This window comes from Notothenia rossii (assembly GCF_949606895.1).
Source record: "Notothenia rossii genome assembly, chromosome: 5".
NCBI lineage: Eukaryota > Metazoa > Chordata > Actinopteri > Perciformes > Nototheniidae > Notothenia > Notothenia rossii.
In genome coordinates, this window is record NC_136903.1 from 53,604,753 (window position 1) to 53,629,261 (window position 24,509).

The 24,509-nt window shown below is 40.7% G+C and overlaps 1 protein-coding gene and 1 long non-coding RNA gene across 2 annotated transcripts in view; one reads left to right on the plus strand and one right to left on the minus strand.

Moving 5' to 3' along the window:
• Positions 1-24,509, plus strand: part of raly (RALY heterogeneous nuclear ribonucleoprotein) — a 559,745-nt gene that overhangs the window by 132,021 nt on the left and 403,215 nt on the right. The window lies entirely within an intron of this gene.
• On the minus strand, positions 17,466-20,285 carry LOC307040779. Its single transcript, XR_013808607.1, has 2 exons — positions 19,775-20,285; positions 17,466-19,061 (listed from the first exon to the last, which is right to left on the minus strand). It is a non-coding gene; the product is annotated as an uncharacterized lncRNA (long non-coding RNA).

The following is a 24,509-nucleotide window of genomic DNA, read 5'->3' on the forward strand; positions in this document are numbered from 1 at the left end:
ATCAAAAAAGTCACAGTTTGTCGTAAAACTGTTGAAATAAGACTATGAAAAATACGCAACTAGGAGGACTACAAATCCCAGAGTCGCGTAAGTGATGTCATAACTGTTTTCCTCCACTAAGAGATAGCTAAGATCAGCGCCATATAGATATAATCTATCTATATGGCGCTGGCTAAGATAAGATAACTTTAACAAGATGCCTGTGTGCTTAGTACCAAGTTGTTATCATACCAGCAATGCGTCTTGCTCGTTATTTCGCTTCCCGTCTGATGAAAGGACCAGGAGTGGCTGGATCAAGTTAGCTACCTAGCTAGTAGCTAGCACATAAGCATTACAGCCTTGTCATTTTTATTAGCCTTAACATGAAGTAACATTAAGTAACCCAACATGTTAAACAGTTTGAGTGGTAGTCATATTTCGTGAACCCTTGGAAGAGTAGCCTACTGTCACACTGGTGTGATCATTCTATAATACACAATTTAAGCCCGGGGGAGAAATGCTAACGCTACATTAGCATATGCGATCTTTTCTACTTCATGCTATCTGCACAAATGGTTGACATTAAACATTAAAAAGACCAGGCAGTTCAGACAGAATCAAAGGAAGGAAGGCAGGCAGGCAGCTTTGCATGACATTCTTCTGGACCTGTTTCATTGTGGTGATAGTAAGGGTAGTCAATCCTTTTGTTGACAAAACAGTAGTGACAGCCATCTTGGTGACGTGTGTTGTTCTGCGAGACCAGAGATGTAGTTCATTGAGCGTTTCACACAAATAAATGTGTTACTTCACAGTTTTACGACACATTTTAATTTTTTTGACTTGCAAAATTATCTTTTAAATTGACAAACATCATATGTGTAATTCGTGGCACAATTCAAACGGGATCGAAAGATAATCTTTCTCTCTCCATTGACTTCAATACATAATCTTTCCGAAATAAGGTCCCATGGAGCTCCCCCGGAAGGGAGGGACTTCGCCACTCTATCAGTAAACCGATTTAACCGGTAAAAGTTCCTTCAAAATAAGAGTCCCGATCTTATTACTATCAAAATAAAAGTGCAAAACGAAAACTTTACCACAGGAAAATATTGGCATACAAATAGAATCACTTCTCTAAAAGGTAACACATTTTAAATATAGTTAGATATATTATAGGTCATTTACAGTAATAATATGAATATGAATATGAATATTAGTAATAAGCTTTATATTTGTATAGCACCTATTACAAGAATTGTAGCCAAACTCGCTTCACAGCAGTTCAATAGACAGATTAGTATAACATGACAGGATAAAAGCAATGTAGAGGAGCAGCTACATTTCAACACATATATCCACGAAGATTAATACGTGAAGACTTGTGACTCGGACTTGACTTGGACTCTTCTTAGGTGACTCAGACTTGGACTCGGACTCAAACACAGATAATGATGACTCGGACTCGACTCGGACACTGCTTGGGTGACTCAGACTTGGACTCGGACTCGAACACAGGTAATGATGACTCGGACACTCCTTGGGTGACTCGGACTTGGACTCGGACTCGACTACGACTTTCCCTTGGTGACCCGGACTTGGACTCGAAGAGTGGGGACTCGAGAGCGACTTGGACTCGTGAATTGGTGACTTGAATACAACACTCGCATGATATAATCAACATAAAAGTAAGAGACATTGTGCATTTAAATGTAGTTCAGTTGAATTTTTTCCCCCCAAATTGGGATTATCAAAGTACATCTTATTTGATCTTATGTCTGTGTGCAAATGGCTTCTTGTGCACACAACACCAAGAATGTACATGTGTTTAAAGCTGATGATATCAGAATGACTTTTGATGAGGGAAAACCTTTAATAAATGTTTTTTTTTTTTTTACATTTGGACTGTCTATGTTTTAAATGTGTTTTTTAACCCATACACACAACACCTATAGCACTTCTCTCCGTCCTATTTCTCCCCGAAGTTACCAGTATTTTTGGGAGTTTTTCCATTTACGGTGTGAGGGGTCTAAGGACAGACGGTGGCGTATTCTGGACACACTGTAAAATCCCTGAGACACCTGTATCATTTGTGATAATATGCTATATAAAAAATATTTTATTGATTTACTTGATTTCTTACATAACATTCTTTAATGGAATGAAGCCACCACTACAAAGTCTCTGCACTCAATAAGGGATCCATACGTTGAAATGCTTTAATTGAGGCGTGTGGCGCAGTCAGTTGTGTGTATGTGTTCCGATCAGGGGGTCACAGGTTCAAACCCCACTGCAGTCAGCATGTCGTTGTGTCGCTGGGCAAGACACTTCACCCCAAAGTGCTCCTGTGGGGATTGCCCACAGTCTTGAGTATGTAAGTTGCTTTGGATAAAAGCGTCTAACAAGTGACATGTAATGTAATAATGTAACTGAACCTCAAGCTTCAAAACTGAAGCCCAAACAGTCGTGAAACAACAAACAACAAGCTCTTTTGTGGATGTGCTAGTAGTGCATCACATTTTTATTACAACACTCTTGCAGACTGGGAACGAGCAACTTGCATGATAAGTTGTTTTATAAGAGCGAGGGGCTTAAAAAAAAGATTTTCAATCTAACTTTTCTTTAGCTGTAAGAACACTGAAACATTTCCTGAAAACTTGAAAGTGTTTGTTCAAATATGCTGCAGTGCATTGTGGGACACCAACGCAGCAGTTCATATCATAGAGGCTTATGGGATGGTCAATCATCCTGACACCTCTGTATTGTTCCGTGTGTGTGTGTGTGTGTGTGTGTGTGTGTGTGTGTGTGTGTGTGTGTGTGTGTGTGTGTGTGTGTGTGCGTGCGTGCGTGCGTGCGTGCGTGCGTGCGTGCGTGTGTGTGTGTGTGTGTGGATGGTGCAAAATGCTATGAGGGGCCGTACAGGCCGTAATTCATACTGGTCCTCACGCACATATATTCTCCTTTTACATATATAGATGTTCATTTCATTTCATTTCAAACCTTTATTTAGACAGATTGGTCCCTTGAGATCATCAATCTCATTTACAAGGGAGACCTGCATCATTTAGTTCCACATGAAACATAAAAACAACATACAAACAACAGAGGATATCATATTTACATATTCAACATTTACAAATACCCAGAGTGTCAGAAAGCATTTCATTTAGACATGCCTTAAATACATTCAGAGAAATAAAAATGCTCAATTTCAATTTTGCCTGTAGACTGTTCCAAGCAAGTGGAGCTGCGCACATAAAAGCTGTCTTACCTAAGACAGTCCTTACTCTTGGCACATCTAACAAGACTATATCCTGTGATCGCAGACAATAGCTGCTTGCAACTTTCTGCTTTATCAATGAACAGATATAATACGGGAGTTTGCCCAACATAGCTTTATAGATAAAAGTGTACCAGTGACTGAGCCTCCGTACAGTGAGTGATGGTAAACCTGCCTTGGTATACAATGTACAGTGATGAGTAAGTGCTTTACAGTTTGTGAAAAATCTCAGAGCACTATGATACGCAGCATCTAGTTTGCTCAGGTAGTTGGCAGGTGCATTCATATACAGCAGATCACCATAGTCCAGCACAGGTAAAAAGGTCACAGTGACTAGCCTTTTCCTGGCCTCAAGTGAGAAACAGGACTTATTCCTGAAAAAGAAACCTAGCCTAACCCTCAGTTTTTTAAGCAGGTTATTGACATGAAGTTTAAAAGAGAGACAGTCATCAAGCAAGATACCAAGGTATTTGTAACAGGCAACAACTTCAAGTTTTGTTCCTTGCGTTGATACAATATCTAAAACAGGCTCTGGTGTCTTTTTAGCTTTTGAAAAGAGCATTATCTTGGTTTTATCCACATTTAAAAGAAGCTTTAGTTCAGAGAGCTGAGTCTGAATAATGTTAAAAACAGCCTCGAATTTAACAACCGCCTCCTGAATGGAGGGACCTGCACAATACATCACGGTATCGTCCGCATAAAAATGTAAAGTAGCTTCATCCACATTTTCACCTAAACTGTTGATATATATGGAGAATAAAAGTGGACCTAAAACAGAACCTTGAGGAACACCATTAGCAATGTTTAACCACTCAGAAGACAGCCCATCAAAGTGAACACATTGGGACCTTTCAGAGAGGTAGTTCATAAACCACCCCACTGCATGGCTGGATATGCCAGTACTGAGTAGCCTCTGTTTTAAGACGCGATGATCAACGGTGTCAAACGTTTTGGAAAGGTCAATAAACAGAGCTGCACAACTCTGTTTATTATCTAGCATACTAGTAATATCATTTACCACTTTCATTGTTGCAGTGATGGTGCTATGTTTCTTCCTGAAGCCTGACTGATGTTTAGACAGGATATCATTTATACATAAAAACTCCTTTACTTGTTCACTCACAAGTCGTTCGAGCACCTTAGCCAAAACTGACAATTTAGAGATTGGCCTATAGTTATTTAAAATAGTTGCCTCCCCTCCTTTCAGTAGAGGCAGGACATAAGCAGACTTCCATACTTTAGGAATTGTATTTGTGCTGAGGGAGAGGTTAAAAAGAGAAGTAAGAGGTGGAGCAATAAAATCTGCAGCTATCTTTAAAAAGAAAGGTTCTACGTTGTCCGGGCCAGCCGGTTTCCTAGGATCTAACTTGGATAAAGCTTCATGGACAATACCAACAGTTAAAGGAGTAAAACTGAAAGGGTTTTCCAGACCACATTGTTCAGAGTCAAGGACTGGAGCGTTCACAGAAGCAGAAGCACAGTCAGTGACAGAATCAAACAGAGAGCCACAAGAGACAAAATGCTTATTAAAGCAATTTAGCATGGTGGCCCTGTCTGATATAATGCCAGATGCTGTGGTGAGGTACGGAGGTAGCTCATTTGGGATATCACCAGTGGAAATCGATTTTATGGATTTCCAAAATTTCCTAGGATTATTCAGGTTTTCTGTGGTAACTGACAAATAGTACTTTGACTTAGCACTTTTGACATGTGAAGTAAAGCTATTCCTTAGCTGCCTAAAGCGTAGCCATTCTACCTCTGAGCCTGATTTCCTAGCCTTTGCCCAAGCATTGTTTCTCTCATGAAGGAGACTGGACAGTTCAGCAGAAAACCAGGGATTGTTTCGTCCCTTCACTCTAAATTTACGCAGAGGTGCATGTTTATCTATAATTTTTATAAAACCAAGATAAAAATAAGACCATGCAGTTTCTACATCAGCACACAGATCGATTTTTCCCCAATCAAAATCAAACAGATCATGTAAAAAACCCTGCTCCACTAAGTGTTTTTTATCTCTCTTTGTGATGATGCGTGGTTTAACTTTTTGGACCTTAGTGTCCCTAATTGTGGCTACAACACAGTGGTCACTCACATCATTAGCAAATACTCCCACAGATGAGTATTTATATGGAACATTTGTTAAAATGAGATCAATTAAGGAGGATTTATTTGGGGACTCAATATTTGGGCGAGTAGGACTGTCTATAATCTGAGTAATGTTCAAAGAGGTACACAGGTTTTTAAAATCCTCTGACACAGAAGTTAACCAGTCCCAATTAAAATCACCAAGCAGCACTATTTCCTTGTAGGAAAGTTGAGATAACAGTTTTGCCAATGAAGATAAGGAGTCCTTGACAGCCGAGGGGGCCCTGTAGCAACCCACCACCATGACCTGTTGACCCTTTGTTACTTCGACATTCACAGCTAAAAATTGTAGTTGTTTACTAACAGATTTGGAAACCATTTTTGTTACACAAAACTTATTTTTCACATAAATTGCAACGCCACCACCTTTTTTAGGACGGTCAGTGCGATATACATTGTAACCATTTATGTAAATGTCAGAGGCCAAGATCGATTTGTCTAGCCACGTTTCTGATAAGACAATGACATCAGCCTCAGTTGAACTCGCCCAAATACGGACAAAATCTAATTTAGGTAACAGACTGCGCACATTTAAATGAATTAAACCTAACCCCGATCTAGAAATAAAATCAGCAGGAGTAGCTATTTGACTAAAACTACCAGGTGGACCCGGATTTGGCTGTACATTTCCTGATAGTAACAACAATAAAAATACCAAGCACCTTTTCCTCTTAATCAACACACATACATTTTCAGCTGTTCTAGAGTCACCAGCAAACTTCGCAAAAGTGAGATTAGAGTTCAAAAAAAGTTCACTCTTACACACATATATTCTCCTTTTACATACACACATTTTCACTCTTACACACATATTCTCCTTTTACATACACACATTTTCACTCTTACACACATATATTCTCCTTTTACATACATGCATTTTCACTCTCACACACGTATATATTTACACTCACACCTTCATACATTTTGCTCTCATATTATTCAATTCACACATTCATATATTGTCACTCACACATTCATGCATTTTGTTCTCATATTCATATATTTTAATGCTCATATTTATACATTGTGCTCAAATGCACATTCATTCAATGTTTACATTTAATATTATAAATAATATATGCATGTATGAAGACAATATATGTATGCAAGAGAAGAATGTATGTATGTATGAAGACAATGTATGTATGCAAGAGAAGAATGTATGTATGTATGAAGACAATATATGTATGCAAGAGAAGAATGCATGTATGTGTGAGAGAAAGTATAGCGGAAACGGAAGGAGTATAGTTGAAACGGAAGGCAGGTAATTATCGTGCTGTGATTGGCTCAGAAGGTCGAGCCGGGCGGGCTCATGTTCAGAACTTCGGATTCAAATCAACATGATGGAGGGAGATGAATCCATAGAGGTTTCTCAATACTCATATTTCCCCTCCTCGACTCCTATCCTCGACTCCTCTCCTTGAGACTTGGCGTGCTGGTGTGCTTGGTGAGACAGGAGATGCGAGCGGAGGACTGAGGAGGGGAACCGAGGAGAGAGGAGTGGAAGCAGCAGGCGGTTAGAGAAATGAGAACTCCTCTCCTCTGAGCGGTCATTTTAAAGAGACGTCCATTAATGATGACAGGAGGCACAGCAGCACTCTGATGCACAGATGTTTTCATGCCGACTTATATATATTTAATTTTAATTAATTGACAGTGCGGTATAATGAGACAATAACAGGCTACAGATGCGGACATATACACACACACATATATTTATATAAATATATACAATTTCAGAATCAAACAAGTATGAGAGCACTCTCATAATAATGTAACACAATCAGAGACTGGATATATCCCCCCCCCCCCTCTCTCTGGTCGCTGAAATGGGGAATTGAAATTACGGGCCAAAAGTTGTACAAGTATTAAAAGTAAGCATAGGACAACTGAGACCCGTCTGTTCGCCACATCTACGCACTGTACAACACACATATGGGCTCAGAACAGTCTCATAATACACACATGCACACAGAAGGATTCAAACTTGTATTTCCGGATCCACACTTGTGTTTTTCAATGCACACACAATGTCTTCCGTTTCATATACATGTAAATAAAATTCAAATACAGAAAAAAGTTTTACATATGTATTTTTGATCCTCACATTATTTGTTTTCCATTTAAATCCCCTGAACCTGCAAACACAAACCGCTTTCTGTGCATGGATCGCTGTGCATTCGTGTGTGGGTTTTTTGAGACTCCCCTGACGCTCACCCGATTCGTACTTGTAATTTTTTCTATCTATAGCCAATCAGATGTCTCCTCCAGTCTAAGCCAATCACATGAGCGCGCACCCAAGAGGGTATGATTTATTGCGTTCATGAAACTTCATATACGCATTTTGCACTGTCCGGTCAGCTCGCTAAAGAGAGGGCGGAGCTTCAGGTGATCATTAAGAGCTGCGTGTCTCCGTCAGACTCAGCAGCTGATCTGATCTCTCTTTCGCGTCCGGTTATACTTCACTCGCGTTTATGTCCATATCGATCAGATCCAGCTCTCCTGATCGGCCTTTATAGAGAGCACCGAACAAACTATTAAGAGTGAATATCGGCCGATAATGACCGGCGGGGCTCCCCCCGTTGACAGTTCACTGTCTAGCACTGGCTTCGTAATGCACTGATCGATTAGGCTAAGCTAACCTGTAGCTGCTCCCTCCACACTCACAACAACTTCATACAGACATAAATAAAGCAGCTGTATTCGCCATACAGGAAACACACATTTAAAACGGTTTTGCCTGACGTTTTTGTGTACACAAGCATTAATCAATGGTTCGGAAAGTGATGCTGTACCTTAATAATATAAAGGCTTGTATTTGCGTGCATTTCCTGCTCGGAAAGTGGCAATGTACTGAGAGTGGCGGTGTCCTGAGATTAGCGGACCTGTCAGCTCCGGACTGCGCAAAATGCATAGGCCTACAGGAACCCCTACGTCATGAATGCAAGACCTCTACCCTCGTGGGGGCGTGCTCATGTGATTGGCTTAGACTGGAGGAGACATCTGATTGGCTATAGATAGAAAAAATTACAAGTACGAATCGGGTGAGCGACAGGGGAGTCTCTAAAAACCCACACACGAATGCACAGCGATCCGTGCACAGAAAGCGGTTTGTGTTTGCAGGTTCATGGGATTTAAACGGAAAACAAATATGTGAGGATCAAAAATACGTATATGTAAAACTTTTTTCTGTATTTGGATTTTATTTACATGTGAAACGGAACACATTGTGTGTGCATTGAAGAACACAAGTGTGGATCCGGAAATACAAGCGTGAATCCTTTTGCGGATCATGAAATACAAGTTTGAATCCTTCTGTGTGTATTATGAGACTGTTCTGAGCCCATACACACACACACACACCTACACACTGTACCACACACACCTACTGCTCCTAAAGCATAATCAGGCTACAGCCGTTGTGTATTTTTATTATGTGAAGCACTAAATGGTCTTAGAAAAATCTCAACTCTTTGTTTGTAGATATCTACTAAACTACAGCATACAAATAAAGAACTAATGTAGGCCTGTTATACTGAGTGATATATATTTTACACACTGCTCTGCTTTCTGCACGGACCTCACAGCTGTTCTCACTGTAAACATCGCGTTGCGATGAAAGCAGTTACTAAAATAAGGGGGGGGGGGGGGCGCGAAACTCGCGGAAGTGTTTTCAAAACAAAAAGCACTCGTTTGCTTGGAATGGTGATATTACAAACAAGGGGAGACTAGGGGAATTTAGCGATCACAACGAAAATGGCCAAGACACACATTGAGCCCTGAAAATGAATGTTATTAAGGGCTGTAGATATAATAAGCCTGTGTCTAAAATGGACAACATTGTTAGAAGATTTAAACTATACAGCGGTTCTGCACTGCGGTCACCTCATTTTCGGAAACCACGTGATGGCCCGTTGATGACGACATTTACGCATGATTTCAAAGTAAGACCATGATGGTTTGTTTAATGCTCTGTTTTTTTATTATAATGAACAGCGGAACGTTAGATGCATTCTTTATCACCATCATCATCATCATCATCATCATCATCATCATGTTATAGTGATACAGTTAGTTTGTGTTAGTTTATTGGTTCAATACAGCATATATCAAGCACTTTCGTTGATGTTGAAGTAGGCTACAGGCTATACGCCACTTCCGGATCCCGGGGGGAGCAGCTGGCAGCGAAGCAGCCCAGATAAAACTCTTTCTTCATTGTTTGTTGTCTATTCAGTCAAGCGGGTCAAAGTTACAAAGCACTTCACATCTTATTAATCGGCCTAGTTTTACTTTACCAGTGCAGTGGTAAGGTAATCTGTAGAAAAGCACCGTATTTAGGTCAGCTTTCATAGTGAGGCTACATTAAATGTTATAATATTCATCGTGTCCTTTCTACTGTATAGGCATATATTCCTGTCTATTGTTTTCATTTGTATTTAATGTTATTGTGTTTATACTTGTTTCCACACATTTCACAATTTGGGATGAATGAAGTATGAAGTAGTGCTCGATATATGCTGTATTGAACCAATAAACTAACACAAACTAACTGTATCACTATAACATGATGATGATGATGGTGATAAAGAATGCATACGTTCCGCTGTTCATTATAATAAAAAAAAACGGAGCATTAAACAAACCATCATGCTCTTACTTTGAAATCATGCGGAAATGTCGTCATCAGCAGGCCATCATTTCTGCTTGTGGATCGTCTTTTTATATGAGATCCACGAGCAGAAATTTGAGATCCGCAAGTGCATTTTTGGTCGACAAATACAAAATGGATTCACAAATGCCTGATAGAAAGTTGTAAATGTTAAAGAGATATTTCTTCTGCCCTCACCACGCGTGTAGATGCATGGCTATGCAGCGAGCTAAATACTCTCCCAAAAATTACCGAGACAGGAGCTGACGTTTGGTATTTTAATAGGAGCGGTGTGAAACTGGAATGATACAAACAAAGACATGTATAAATATCTAACAACAACAAAATATAATGTACTTTTCCCCAAAAATAAACCAAATGCACTCCAACATCCAATAAGGGACAATTACTACTCATGCAGCAATTCCATGGCTTAACTACATATGCTGAATTTAGATAAATGTTACCTGAGATGCAAAAATATAAGTAGCACATTATACAAAATGTTTCCCTAAACAAATGTACTCACAGATTATGCCTTCTCAAGGGTGAAAATAACCGGATGGAGACAGATAGAGTCAGGGACCTGTTCCCCATGCGGCTCTCAAACAAAATGCCAGAATGGAAGCCTAACACAGACGTTTTACTAAGAACGCACTTAACTGTCCCTAGAGGCCACTAAGGATATAGCAGTCAAGGAGATAGATGTCAGTCATTAGAATGACAGAACACTCCCCGCCTGGCATCTGTAAGAGGTCAACACTAACTAGAAACTGAGAAAGGATTGTTAGGTCTGATGCACTGTAGTAGCTCACTTCACAGTGACTTATTAGTGTCCTTTTGTAAGAGAAGGACTGTCTCCGAGATAGGTCTAAGAAACAGCTTTGTTGTACCGTCCTTGACAATCTTCACCTCAACCTTCCTAACTTTCCTGTCGTCACTGGGAAAGGTCTTTGTAACTAGCCCGACCGGCCAGCTGTTCCTCTGAACTTGGTTGTCCCGTAGCAAGACGACATCCCCCTCTTGCATGTTAGGCCTTTCGTTCCTCCAAATGCGTCGACCTTGGAGATTGCTGATATATTCTCGTCTCCACCGTTCCCAGAAAGTGTTGGCCAAACTCTGAACCTGTCTCCACTGACGCCTATAAAGGTCACTTTCACCGAACTGGCCTGGAGGTGAAGGATGTGTGCCGCATTTCTGGGTAAGGAGAGTGGCTGGAGTGAGAATGAGTGGGTTCTCTGGGTCCGTAGAGACCGAGGTTAACGGCCTGGCGTTGGCTATTGCTGTTACCTCTGCCATGAGTGTAGTCAGCACTTCATGCTTCAGTTTTGCAGTGCCAAGTTTGAGCAGCATAGCATCTAGGACACGACGTATGACCCCAATCATTCGTTCCCAGCTACCACTCATGTGTGAGGAGTGTGGAGGGTTAAACTGCCATGTGCACCCCTGTTCTGTCAGATAGTTCTCAATCCGATCGTTGTTGCATCCTTTGGAGTCAATTTGGAGTTCTTTGCAGGCTCCCACAAAATTGTTTCCGCAGTCTGATCTGAACTGCTTCACAGTGCCCCTGATGGCAAGGAAGCGTCTTAAAGCATTAATGAAGCTGGAAGAATCCATCGATTCCAGCACCTCAATGTGTATTGCTCGTGAGCTCATGCACACAAAGACAACCGCCCACCGCTTGCTGTTGGCTTGACCTCCACGTGTTCTTCGTGCACTGACAGACCAAGGTCCAAACACTTCGAGCCCTACATAAGTGAAGGGCGGGTCTGTGCTTAAGCGATCGGCCGGCAGATCAGCCATCTTCTGCTCCTGCTGCCTCCCACGTAACTTGCGGCAGGTTACACAGTTGTAGATAGCGCTGCTGATGGATCGTTTTCCTCCAACGACCCAAAATCCGGCTGCCCTCACGGCTCCTTCCGTGAAGTGCCGACCTTGGTGATGAACTTGCTCGTCAAAGTATCTAATTAATAGTGTGGCAACATGATGTCTATCAGGAACAAGTACTGGGTGAGATTCGTCAGAGGTTATTCTTTCTTTTTCCAGATGACCACCAACGCGTAGGAGACCATGTGAGTCCATGAAGGGGCAAAGTTTGCTGAGTGAATTCTGTCTTGGAATAGGCTTTCCATCCTTGATACAACTGATCTCCTCTTCATATACTTCGCTTTGAATAGCGAGGATGATCGTAGCTTTGGCTTGGTCAAGTTGCTCCTTAGTTAGAGGCCTTTTGCAGGTGTGCCATCCATTGCAAGTACTGTATTTGTAAACTTGAGTGAATGAGTGAGCAATGTGGGAAAGCAGAGAAATGGCTCTTGAGAGAGATCTCCAACTGGAGAACCGCTCAAAGCGTGCACCGCTGAGCTTGTTGTCTGAAAGACGAGTGGTGCAGACAGTGACTTCTGGTCGTACCTCAACATCTGTTCCAGCATTGATGAGGTCAAAGGCTTCTTTGTCTGGTTGATAAGGTTGTGGATTGGTCAGAAAGGTGGGTCCAACTAGCCATGAAGACAGAGCAGGCTGACTAGCTGGGATACCTCTTGAAGCCTGATCAGCTGGGTTTAGCTCGGAAGGAATGTAGTTCCACTGGCTAGCTTGTGTAGACCGCCTGATGCGCTGTACTCGGTTGTGGACGTACACGTAGAATCATCTTGATTCGTTTGAAATGTAGCCGAGCACCACCTTACTATCAGAGAAGAAACTTGACGTCATTTAATTTTTGTCCAACTCCTCAAGAATGACCTCTGCCACCTGAACCGCAAGTAAATCTGCACAAAGCTCAAGCCTAGGAATAGTTAGATCAGGTTTAAGGGCAAGTTTTGCCTTTCCCAAGATGAACCCCACTTCACTCTGTCCTTCTGTATTTGTCACTTTGAGGTACGCAACGGCACCAATTGCCTTGGTGTAGGCGTCACAGAAGACACACACTTCCTTCTTATGAGCTCCAGAGAATGAAAGCGATGTGTACATCCGAGGAATTTTCAAACCCTGAAGATCTTCCAAGGAGTTCTTCCATCTTAGCCATTCCTCCAGTTTCTCTTTAGGGAGAGGTGCATCCCATTCACAGCCATCAGTCATAAGCTTCCTCAGGATAATACGGCCTTGAATGCGGACTGGTGCTGCGAATTTCAGAGGGTCAAACAAGCTGTTAATGGTTGACAGTACACCACGACGTGTGAAGGGTTTATCACTGGCTGCCACGTGAAAGGCAAACGTGTCTGTAGACAGGTCCCATCCAAGCCCAAGACTATGTTGCATAGGAGGCGGGTCTTGACCGATGTCGAGGTCTTGCAGACCTTTGGCAAGGTCTTCTCCTGGAAAAGCTCTCATGACTTCCGCGTTGTTGGAAGCGATCTTGTGCAGTCTGAGATTTGACTGGGTCAACATTTATTGAGCCTTTTTCAGGACATCAACGGCCTCCGTAACATTGGAGAATGATTTCAACCCGTCATCCACGTAGAAGTGCCGTACCACCGCTGCAGTGCCAAACTCCTTTTCACCCTCCATGGCCGTCCTCTTCAGTCCGTAGATAGCCACAGCTGGCGAGGGACAATTGCCGAACACATGGACTTTCATTCGGAACTCCATAACCTCGTTGTCCAGCTGGTGGTCACGAAACCACAGGAACCGAAGGTAGTCACGATGATCTTCTCTGACTAAGAAGCTGTGGAACATTTGCTGGATGTCTGACATGACTGCAACTGGCTCAGTCCTGAAGCGGATGAGGACCCCAAGAAGATTGTTGTTGAGGTCTGGTCCCCGAAGAAGCACATTGTTAAGAGAAACGTTCTTGTACTGTGCACTTGAATCAAAAACAACCCTGATTTGTCCTGGTTTCTGGGGATGGTAGACACCAAAACTTGGTAAGTACCAGCACTCTTGATGCTCTTCCAATGTGAGAGCAGGTTTTGCATGCCCGTTGCTGAAGATTTTCTTTACAAAGTCCACGAAGTGACCCTTCATCTCAGGTTTCTTTGTCAAAGTCCTGCGGAGTGACATGAGACGACTGAGAGCTTGTCCCCGATTGTTAGAAAGACGTTGTCTAGGAGTGCGAAAAGGGAGGGGGGCCACCCAACTGTTGCAATCATCCTTTGTGAAGTATTTGTCCATTATGTGGAGGAAGGTCTCATCCTCAACTGAGGGTGCAAGTTTGTCGTCATCATCGGAAAGGCTGAACACAAGCCTGCCTAGCTTCTCAGGTGTAGGCCTTTGTTGTTGACCTGTGAAATTATCTTTCACGTAGATGTTACTCTCGCATGGACGGAAGAAGCTGGGGCGTCCATTTGCCAGGATGCTGGTCTTGAAAGTGTTCACAGTTGGCTTGTGAGTTTCCCCGAGACACACGTCGCCCACAATGACCCACCCCAAGTCAAGGCGTTGGGCAAAGGGAGCATTGTGTGGCCCATTGCACTGGCTGCGAAATTTGTGAGCACGAATAATGTCTCTACCAAGCAACAGTAGGATTTCAGCTGAAGGGTCGAGTGGTGGGATTTCAGCAGCCACCTTCTTCAGATGATGATTGCTTGCAGCCTCCGGAGTAGGAATTTCGTCCCTATTACCAGGAATGAGGTTGCATTCAATAAGTTTAGGCAGTAGCAAGGGCACTCCTCCGTTAACAGACTCGACAACAAAGCCACTGGCTCTTCTCCCAGTGGTTTCTGTTGTGCCAGAGCATGCCTTGATGGTATAAGGAGAAGCGTTTTCATGAATGCTACATTTGTCAAAGAAGTCAGATCTTGCTAGTGATAAGTTGCTCTGGTCATCTAAAATCACATACATTTTCATTTTTCTTTCCGGATATCCTTTAGGATAGACGTTGACCAAAGTTATTTTGGAGCAGGATTTACCTTGGAGGTCTTTCCCACAGACCTCGGTGCAATGAGAGGTGGCTACCTCTGTGGCCTGTTCAACTTGCTGCCCACCATGCACTGCGGGAGATGTGCTGGGACCAGATGCTGCCCAGTTGGATGGACCAGCATGAAGAGCTGAGATGTGACGATTACTGTCACACTCTGAGCAGTGGATGTCAGCTTTACAGTCTTTAGCTTGGTGGGTTGTAGAAGCACAGTATTTAAAACATATGAAATGATCTTTCAGAAAGCTCTTGCATTGATCAAGCAGCATTCCCCTGAATTATACAAAATGTTTCCCTAAACAAATGTACTCACAGATTATGCCTTCTCAAGGGTGAAAATAACCGGATGGAGACAGATAGAGTCAGGGACCTGTTCCCCATGCGGCTCTCAAACAAAATGGCAGAACGGAAGCCTAACACAGACGTTTTACTAGGAACGCACTTGCCTGTCCCTAGAGGCCACTAAGGATATAGCAGTCAAGGAGATAGATGTCAGTCATTAGAATGACAGAACAATATTCACAGATCTTTTTTTTATTTGTGAAAATATTTAGCATATTTTCGGATCCGTTTTACACTTGCACATTTATTTGTGAGTTTGCAAATCTTTTAAATGCATTTGTGGATGGTGTTTTCCATTTACAAATAACATGTTTACACACAAATTATTTTAATGATCACACAAATAATTATGAGACATATTTATGCCCATAAATGTGTGTCTTGGCCGTTTTCATTGTGATCGCTAAATCCCCCTAGTTTCCCCTTGTTTACAATATCACCGTTCCAAGCAAACGAGTGCTTTTTGTTTTGAAATCACTTCCGCGAGTTTCGCGGCCCCCCCTCCCCCCTCCCCCCATCGCCCCCTCGCTCCAATGACCATTAGACCATTTAGTAAGGTAAAAAGCAAAAGAGAAAAAACGCCTCCAGACGCTCTTCCGTTTACTTTTTTAATAAAGAAAAACAAATAGTCCGTAGATTCATCTCCCTCCATCATGTTGATTTGAATCAGAAGTTCTGAACATGAGCCCGCCCTGCTCGACCTTCTGAGCCAATCACAGCGCGATAATGACCTGCCTTCCGTTTCAACTATACTCGTTCCGTTTCCACTATACTTTCTCTCACACATACATGCATTCTTCTCTTGCATACATACAGTATATTGTCTTCATACATACATACATTCTTCTCTTGCATACATATATTGTCTTCATACATGCATATATTATTTATAATATTAAATGTAAACATTGAATGAATGTGCATGAGAGCACAATGTATAAATATGAGCATTAAAATATATGAATATGAGAACAAAATGCATGAATGTGTGAGTGACAATATATGAATGTGTGAATTGAAATATAATATGAGAGCAAAATGTATGAATGTGTGAGTGTAAATATATATGTGTGTGAGAGTGAGAATATATGTATGGAAAAGGAGAATGTATGTGTGTAAGAGTGAAAATGTATGTATGTAAAAGGAGAATGTATGTGTGTAAGAGTGAAAATGTATGTATGTAAAAGGAGAATATACTGTGTAAGAGTGAAAATATATGTATGTATAAGGAGAATATATGTACGTGAGAGGCCTCATAGCCACACACACACACACACACACACACACACACACACACACACACACACACACACACACACACACACACACACACACACACACACACACACACACACACACACACACATTTCTATTAAAGTTCCACTCTAGTAAAATCCTTATAGAGAACCGCAGTGACGCGTCGTAAAACCTGGAAGTAAACTTCTTCCGGTTCCTTCGCGAAAAACCAATGCAAATTCTCCATAGGATTTTGGAAAATAGCTCGAAATAAGGTCTGTGGTTGACACACATTTAAGAGGGATCACGTTTTGTTCAGCCGGATAATCTCCACATGTCAACCCTACTTTTATAATTTTTGAATCATAAATCTAGTCGCCAAAAGCGAAATGCTAACGTTATGCTATAAACAAACTACAAGCCAGTACAGCAGCAGGGTCGCACGACTTCAACGTCACGCCAACTTAAGATCGTTTCAACTGACTTGCACTGAAACTGCACTTTGAACACTTTAAATACATTAACATTTTAAACTGTATACCCCGGTTATCTAGGCCCGTTTTGTTTAATGTATACCACGTTTATCTAGGCCCTTTTTGTTTTATGTTTACATGTCACACTGTGGGAAACGATATTTCGATATTTCTGGATGTATAACACATGTAGAATTTTTGACAATAAAGCTGAATTTGACTTTCGCGTGCTTGCATATTTTAACAAAGCTTTTCATTTTAGCCACACTGAATTTAACTAGAAGTCATGGCTGTGTCATCGTTTTACAAAGATGACAAGAAGAGTGTAGATAGAGGAGAGAACCACTACAAGTCAGGACACGTTACAGTGCAGCCTAGATGAAGGTGTGCTTACCGGTGTTGTCAGGGCTAGCATGAGGGACAAGGTTTATAGTGTCGGTGAGTACTGATAGCAAGAGTACCGTTAACCTAGAGTTAATTTATTCAGATTAATTCCCATCAACAAATCAATTGTATGTGTCACATGAAATCTTTATTAGGCAAGGCAAGGCAAGTTTATTTATATAGCACTTTTCAACACAAGGCAATTCAAAGTGCTTTACAAAAAATGAAAGACATTAAGAAAATGGCATTTAAAATCAGTCATTAAAAAGAAAAGCTAATAAAAGAAACATTAAAAGAAAAAATACATGGATAAAAGTTACAGTGCAGTCTAAGATATGAATAGTTCAATTAAGAGCAGCGACAAAAAGAAAAGTCTTCAGCCTGGATTTAAAAGTAGTAAGTTGCAGCGGACCTGCAGGTTTCTGGGAGTTTATTCCAGATATTTGGAGCATAATAACTGTACGCTGCTCTACCATGTTTAGTTCTGACTCTGGGGACGGAAAGCTGACCAGTCCCTGAAGACCTGAGAGATCTGGATGGTTCACCATTTAGCAGGAGGTCAGAAATGCATTTTGGTCCTAAACCATTCAGTGCTTTATAAACAGCAGCAGTATTTTGAAATCTATTCTTTGACACACAGGAAGCCAGTGTAAAGACTTCAGAACAGGAGTGATGTGATCCACTTTCTTAGTGTTAGTGAGGACTCGAGCAGCGGTGTTCTGAATCAGCTGCAGCTTTCTAATAGATTTTTTAGTGAGACCTGTGAAGACACCATTGCAGTAGTCCAGTCTACTGAAGATAAAAGCATGGACACGTTTTTCCAAATCCTGCTGTGACATTAGTCTTTTAATCCTAGATATGTTCTTTAGGTGATAGTAAGCTGATTTAGTAACTGTTTTAATGTGACTGTTGAAACCAATAACTAATTTAACCCGCTGACAAGAGAGCCCACCTCCGAAGATCGTGACTGGCTGAGGGACAGACTCGGGGGCAGGTTCTCAGGAATTTCTTGGCTTCTCTCCCCCGAGCCAGAAGAGGAACACTACAGCTTGGAAACACTTACTGTTCCTGAAATGATCAAATCTGTTGGGCATGAGGGACCTGAGGCAATTGTGGCAAGCATGGCATTGTCTGAAGAGCAACAGAGGGCAATTCAGGTGGCTACGACTGGTCAGCGAACCAACCCAAACTGGCATTTGTTCAGGAAAGAAAGGTTGACTGCCAGCAACTTTGGAGCTGTCCTGAGGTCAAAGCGTGTGACTGCTTCCTTTATTGTCAGGGTGCTAGGGCAACAACAGGCCCTTGATGGTGTTTTGTCTGTACAGTGGGTGACTATGAATGAATGTGACGGCGTCAGGGCATTCACCACTGCAACTCAGATGCAGGTCCATGAGTCAGATTTGTGGCTCTCCCTATCAGGATTGTTGGGGGCATCTCCGGATGGTCTGGTAGGGTCTTCCGCTGTGCTGGAGGTAAAGTGTCCCTACGGAGCCGGGGAAATGACAATTAGTAAAGCATTGCAAATCAAGGGCTTCTTTGTCAGTAAGGAAGGAGAAACATTCAGCCTGCATGTGGAACATCCTTACTGGCACCAAGTGCAAGGTCAGCTTCACCTCACTGCAAGGAAGAAGAAATACAAAAATGTTGAATTGTTTTTAATTTACATTTACTCGCCTTTGCAATGTTGTGGTTGTTAGAGTGTTAGGTTTCCTGTCAGCTCGTCTGTTGGGAAGATATAAACTATAGTTTCATGGAAGTCACACCGTCACATATACTGTAAGAGCATTAAGACATACAGTACATAGGCTAAAACAAAACATCTAAAGATATAACCTTGCACTTTGATAAGTCTCGTGAACATTTTCACTATTTTGACATTTTTATAGATGAAAATTGAACTAAAGAAATAAATGGTAGATTAATCCATATTGAAAATAGGTGTCAGCTGCTACACTAATTATAATAGTTATATTTCTTAATTAATTAAGATAAGATATTACTGTATTGTTCCCAATTTGGGAAATGTTTGTGTTGCAGCAGCATAACAAGAAAAACAAAATATAAGTTATTATATATACAAAAGTATGTGAGGGATGGAATATTAAATTGAATATAAATGTAAAATGTACATGTGATTTTATGTCCAAGAGAAGCTATGGAGCAGAGAGTTCTCTGCCAGCCAGAGGTGATTTGTTATTAGTTCAATATGTCAAACTGATTTCCCTGACTACAATCTTTAGTTACATGGTGAAACGTTATGCTGCTTGTACTAATAAGACTTATCATATAAGCCACACAGGTTTTAATAGGATGTATTCATTATCTTTAATTATGTTGCGGTCTTTTCAGCAGCGCCATCTCTATAACGGCGATACAGTCACTACCCATTATTTACATTTCACCGTGACATGGACAAAAATGTAACGTCAGCTTACCTCATGGCACGAATCCAGACTCCTTTGGAAAACATTGGCCGGGAAACGATAGAACAAGCACATTTCATGCGAAGACCTGTGGCTGCAACCCGGAGCAAAGCAACAAACCATTGCGTAGCTAACTAGTAGCGCTAGCTTTAGCTAACGTTAGCCAACGAAACGAACTGCCGAGTAAAATTGGAAAACACTGGTAATTAATTATTCTATAATTTGTAAAACTAAGGTGTTAAAAACGACAATTTCAAAAATACAGATTCTAATGGTCAGATATAGATATACAAATACTAAAGATAGGCAGGTACTTGGTTTCAAGCAGAACACAGGGGAAAACAAACTTAGCGGGAGTGTTTACGTGTTCGGCGTAATGACGTACAACGGCCTCGACAATTTCTGTAGTCCTATTCAGCCATTCGGTAACAACCATCGTTCTTCAGACACGTAAACTCTTCAAAAATCTCCAGTGGGGTCACTGCTGATGTATTTAATGTCGTAGAACAAAACGTGATTTACCTCTTAAATCTGTGTCAACCACAGACCTTATTTCGAGCTATTTTCCAAAACCCTATGGAAAAAATGCATTGCTTTTTGAGGAAGGAACCGGAAGTGCTAAAAATGCTAACTTACTTCCGGGTTTTACGACGCGTCACTGCGGTTCTCTATTGTGAACATAATAACACGCTCCTGCTGCCGTAAATATAAACACCATTATGTTAACTACTGTATACTGCTTTAAGGGCCTGTAAATACACACACGCATGCGCACACACACACACACGAAACCCCGAGACATAAGAGCAGCTGTGGTTTTATATGAGTAGAAGTGATTGCACTGAGCATAAAACACATTGATAGAGAGCGTCATACGTACACACTCTACTCCCGGCACTAACAATGCATGAAAAGCATGCACACAGACGCATATTGCTGTCTGGTTGTATGAGTGTAACATCGGTAAAAGGAACATGCATCCACAAACAATAATTAAACATAAGGCTCTTTATTGCTGACAGATTTACGGAGATGCTCCTGCACACAGAGGAAGTCTCACATTGTTTCCTTTCTGAGAACACACTTCCCACACACTGAAATAATCTGAGAGAGGAACCTGGAGAAAAGGTTTCCTCATGTCAGCGCTGCTGGGTGTGAGGATTTATAGCAGCAAAGATCTCCTGTCAAACATACACCAAACTCCTGCAGGAAACATTCAACCAAAATATTAGATTTCTCACTGTCAGATTGTGAAATCTTTGTTATGGTGACAACAGGTCAGATATTGAACTTTGGATTTGAAAATGAAAACTGTAAAGTCTAAACTCAAGAAAAAAGTAAGTAGGCTACTGTTACTTTTAACCATAAATGACTCCGGTGCAATGGTTTGGTATATAATATATTGTATCAGTCATGTTTATTTGTTCTAATTTAAAACCAATAGGTGTGCACAACATTACTCACTGATGCTTTAATTTCCCGGTCTCATAGATTCATAACTGACAAACACGTTTGTATTCTTTTCTAATTTGACAGAGAGGCCAAAGTAACACAAAATGTTATTAATCCACCTCTGAAAATAGTCCCAAGAAACACACTTTACTTCTGTTTGAGTGACCTTTGTTTTTTCTACAGTTTTCAGCTATATTAGAGAAAGGCCTTTTGTAAAATACTCTGAATATATTGAAATCTATACGTAATGACAGGGGACATTCACCTCCATTGTTCTAGGGTGGAGAAAGAGAGATACTTAAAAAACTGGACCAAAGTAAATGTTATTTCAGTAACCTGGCCCTTTAATGTAGTTATATTTGCATCCTGTATTACCGTTATATTTTTATGAAATATAACATATTTAATGGTGTTACCGCCTCAATCTTCCCTGTCTGTACTTTGTCTTGTATCCATGGTTACCGGCTGCCATGTCAAAATGTCAGAAGACGTCAACTGAGCGTCAGGCCGTCTGAATGCTCTCTTCTTCCTCAGTCATCGGCAACTCTCTTTATTCACTTCCTTCTACCCCGCCTCTCTTTTCTCCTCTCTCCTGGCTGGAGCCGTTTGAAGAGTTCGTTTTAATAATAAGAATACCTAAAATTTATATTTTCAACCATATTTGGTGACTGAAAATCTTTAAATAGACAAAGACAATGTTTATTCTTGGGTTAGATTATGGAAAGGCAGTTTCCCCACCACAATGTGTTACACATTTCTGTATTTGTTGCATTTTGTACACATTATTTTTGACAGTAGGCCTACATTTCCCGATGATCACAATTATTGTTTGAGCTTAAAGGTGGGGTAGGTAATTCTGGAGAAACCAGCTTGAGCGCGCTCATACTTGTCAACCCTCCTGATTTTCGCGGGAGACTCCCGATTTCATTGCCCTCTCCCGGTTTCCTCCCGGGGTCATATTTCTCACGCATTTCTCCCGATTTCTGACAAAATCAGATTTACACACGACTGTTTCCACTCGGACTTTAATACAGCAACACCATTGTTTGGTTTCCATGGTAACACGTCTCTTTAGTAGCGCGCGCAACTCAAAGTCTGAGAGGGGGAGACAGATATTCACAGAAAACAGAACAAGAATCGACAACTACTCTACTCTCTGCTCACTCCTTTCCTGTAAAATACAGATCCAGCCCACACATATGCTCCATCAAGGACGGTGCTACAGGCCGCAAGGCAGTGCACTTACAAGTACAATAAGCATGTTAATGTTAATCTAACAGCTCCGACGATCCACTAGCACCCCCCCCCCCCCCCCCCTGTATTTACCTGAATTTACATTTTGGCATGTAAACAGGATTTATAAATATTTGCATATGGAAATACACTTGCACCAGCAGTTTGTGTGTGAGTGCATGGAAGGTGTTATGACTTTGCATCCAATTACCTCATCAAAGTATTAAGTCAGGTCTTTATTTAGGAAGGCTCGGGGACTGTATGGTGCTAATCCTTTTACACATCCTCTGTGAGTGAGGGGGAGAAATTATTAATGTGTCTGTGTTATATGTATAAAACAGAGAGGCTAGAAAAAACAACAGCTTAAAAATATTCCTTATCTTTTTTGTTGAGGAATAACGGACTGCTTTTAAAATAAATTCAAAGGTGTGAGGATGTCTGGTGGATGGCTGTTTTTTGTCTTGGAAAAAAATAATCATATCTTATGAGAATAAAGTTGGTGACGTTAATATTCTACGCTGTAAGGCTGGACTCGTATTTGATGACCTATTTAACCATTGTCTGACGTTTTTTGGCAATCTTTGGTAAGGATCTCCTTTTTCCGGTTATTAGAAACCAAATATTAATACGGATAAATGCACTCACAGAAAAGATGGAAACGTTGACTTTAATTAAATGTATTATATCAACAAATTTCAAATTATTCCACATTATTCATTATCAAACTCCTGAGCTTGCACTATCTTTATTTATTTTAATTTTTTTGGACTATCTTCTTTTTATAAAAATGTATTTGTGCCGTTCAGGAACCTGTGACCTACGTTTTTTATTGACATGACAAAACATAATTGAATCTTGAATCATTACTGTTTTTTGCTTACAGTAGCTGAAAGCAATAATATTAAGTTTATTTAAACGTATTGCTTTCAACTAACCTAATACAGATATGTGAAATATGTTGACATAATACATTTATTTAAAGTCAACTTTTCAGTTTTTTCAGTGCACAGAAGTAACACAAAATTGCAAACACATAATTGAATTGGAATCAAGGACTCACACCAACATGAAATGAAACTGTTTTAAAACAAATGTGAGACTTCACTGCCATCTGCTTTCCACGAACCAACAAACACAAACTCAAATGGGCGTGGCCTAGCTACGGCTTTAGTATCCCTGCTCATGCTTCTTTACATTAGGCGAGCCTTTTGTACACACCCCATCATGAGTACTTGAAGGGAAGCCACCCATTTACGCATTTGTCAATTGTTTTAATAAGAAAATATAGAACTATAGAGTATAGAAATATCAGTCCGTTCATTATTTTCTGGAGTGAATTTATCTTTAGCCTCAATGTGTCAAAATTATATTTGATACATTTTTTGTATGCCAATTTGGGACCGTGTTTTGCATACACAAAAAATACTGAACCGTTGACTTTAATTCATTTATGTCAGCAAATTACACATAACTGTATTAGGTTGGACCTAAAACATTTTTGTTTTATAATTTGTTGACCTATTACATTTAAATCAAGTCAACGGCTCAGTTTTTTCATTGCACATGAATACAAAATACATTCACATAGAAATATATACAAATATACATATCAACAGTGAATTAACATTGAGTAACTCTATCAAATACAAAGTAAAAAACACGGAATATATATACAATGTTTTAAAACAATGTCCTACTTATTAAATGTAAATCTGAGTCACATGTGTTTTCTTGTCTGTTCTGCCTTTGATTTATTAATTATTCAAGGTCGTCTGTTTGGTCTTGTAAACTGGAATCACATAAAGCTTTAGTTTGAATAAATATCACCAAATATCAGCAGCATGACACAGATATTAGAAAAAAACTGCAGCCTCTCCAGCCCCTCTGAGAGATTAATATCCAAATCAGACGGAACAGGTCCAACTTTTCATTAATATGTTGCTGTTTGTATTTCCATGCATGAGAATGCACAGTGCAGAAATGAATGGCTGCAGCACATATAGGATTACAGTTGGATTGGTTTTCTGTTCCTAGAGAGTATTGCTGGTGAATTCTGTAGCTT